Consider the following 2,700-nt stretch of genomic DNA (forward strand, 5'->3'; position numbering starts at 1 on the left):
AGAAGTCTTCCACGTCTTTGGTATACCCGAGTTTGTCCATTCTGACAATGGGAAACAGTTTGTTTCGGAACTATTCACGTCGTTTTTAGAAAAATATGGAACAAAACATATTAAAACCGCTTTTTAATCACCCCAAGGGAATGCGGCTGAACGGGTTAACCGATCAATACTGCAAATAATACGTTCTTATATCCGAGAAAATCAAAAAAATTGGGACAAGCATGTAAGCGACGCAGCGTTTGCATTGCGCAGTGCAGTCCACGCATCCATAGGGCAGTCACCGTACTATGCATTCTTCGGGATGCCAATGGTGCAACACGGCGCATCATATGATATCCTCCGTAAGCTAGAATCTGTAAAAGATACCGATTGCCAGATTGATATAGGCGCAGACAGGCTACAGCTAATCAGGGACAAGATAGTCAAGGAATTGAAACTCGCCCATGACAGAAGCGAAAAGGTTTACAACACTCGGAGTAGAGAAGTGAAATTCCAGATCGGACAAGTGGTATATATATATATATAGATAACTATAACGCCAAGATGGCCCCTAAACAAGTGAGATGTGTAGTTTTGAGAATTATCGGCAATTCTATGTATGAATTGGGAGACAATACCGGGAAGAAAGTAGGCATATACCACGCTAAAGACCTCTTTGTGGCGTGAGTGTGTTTGTTCGTTTTTTGTTGTTGTGTGTAATAAACCATGAAATGTGTCAAATAGTCTTGTGTTCGTCTACCCGTTCGCCCGTTGACTTGACCATTGATTCCCATTAATAGGTATATACTTACCTAAAATTCGTTTGTTACCTGTGATTGTAATAAGTATATGTACATAGTTAATTACCAAGTATAGAATATTTACTTGATTGAAATATTTGCATTACATACTAATGATAAAATAGGTTATACTGTGGCAAAAGTGAATAGGCAGGTATTCAATAGCGGGAAACCAGGTTATAAGAACACTGGAAAAGATAGCGAGGCTACAATGGCCCGGCGTTTAGACGTGGGTCGAGGCCACACATTGGGCAACCAACAAACATTAAAATATACTGAATAGGCTGTGTTAGAATTCCTTTTACGCACACGCTCCATGTTGCAGGCAACATCGACGGATGCGAGCCTGTAACGACAGCCGATCGAATATGAATACATATATATTTACATATATACCGGTAAAAGCATTTATATATGTATATGTATGAACATGTGTTTATATATATATATATATTCTAAGCAAAACAAGAAAAAGGCACTCTTTTCGAATCACCCTTTCAGAGCTACGGTGAAATTCTATTGACAACAAAGGAACTTCGATGTAAACAAAATAAAACTTTCCACTCATAACCGTATGTTAAGTCCAAAGTCAAAATAGCGGGTGCAATACAACATGTTGGATGTCGTGATTTGGCTGGAGCGATCTTGCTATTGGTTGAACTGTGCGCGTGTGGATGTGTGTGAGCGTAAACAAAAGGATAACTGAAGAATCACCGTAACAAAACAAAGGCTGAGAAAAATGTTTAAATAGCCAGCAGAAGCCTGAAGCGAGATTCGTTTGAACAAGTCAATATTGAAAGCCGGAGTTGCTCTAACGCGGAGACCTTTACTCGTCAAAAAAAAAAAAAAAAAAAAACCAATTAATCACAGTTTAAAATTTTAAGTTACAAAAGAAAAACAGACATTTCTATGTGAAAGTGCTAAATTTTTGCCAAACCCGGGTCGCGCTAACAATATATAAAGTAACGCTAAGTGCCCCGTCGGCGAAATATACTCCCGCGTCAGTGACCGGCGACAAAGCCTCTACGAGAAGGACTACACCCAGCCACACTCGAGCGGACGGCCATAATTCCCACTACGAGGCCAAACACACAGGTCCACACTGCAACACCAGCGTCCAAAATTACTACTTGGAAGTTTAGCACACACACACACACAAATACACCGGTAACAACAGCCAAATCATCCAGCCAAAGTGCCCGAATCCCAATCAAAGGGGGGCAAGATTACACATCGGAGAATATCCAGTCACCACATCATACCAACACACTTCATTACAACACATTACCGCACTAAGCCAACTCACCAATCCATCACCAGTATCGGCGCTACATCCCCGAACGCTAATAAATCCGGCATCACCAGCGCATTGAGCGTCCAGTCACTTCCACACCTGGGGTTAGGTATATATATTAAGGTATCACTCTTTTGTTTTTTTTTGCTAAATTGTTTTTTTTTTTATATTAAGTACACGGCGTTTGTTGTGAATTTTAAGTTAGTGTTTTTTTTTGATTTCATCACATCTCTTGGTTCACTGCTTTTGCGGTAGGTTGTTTTTAAGATTAATTTTATCACACCACATTGCTTTATTCAGCATTTATTTTTGATTCTTTGTTCAACTACTACGTTATTATACTTTAATTTACACACTACATTCACTTTGAACATCAATGCTCTTATGTTAAACAATTACAGTAAATTTTTTTGTGTCTTAGTAAATTTTATTATATTTTTTTGTTTGTTCATTTACGCACTTTTTTAGTTGAGGATCACTTTGAACTTTGCATATGTAATTTTATATGTACATTAGAATTTCTTCGACTTCTTTTGTATGTTCTTGTATAAGCACTTAATGTTTTTATCCACCCGCGCCGCGGTTACACGTACAAGCGATTTTAAGTTGATTCCGCGACGGTTAAAA

The sequence above is a fragment of the Rhagoletis pomonella genome, unplaced genomic scaffold (genome assembly GCF_013731165.1).
Source record: "Rhagoletis pomonella isolate Grant_MI unplaced genomic scaffold, Rhpom_1.0 Rhpom_scaffold_00356, whole genome shotgun sequence".
Classification (NCBI taxonomy): domain Eukaryota; kingdom Metazoa; phylum Arthropoda; class Insecta; order Diptera; family Tephritidae; genus Rhagoletis; species Rhagoletis pomonella.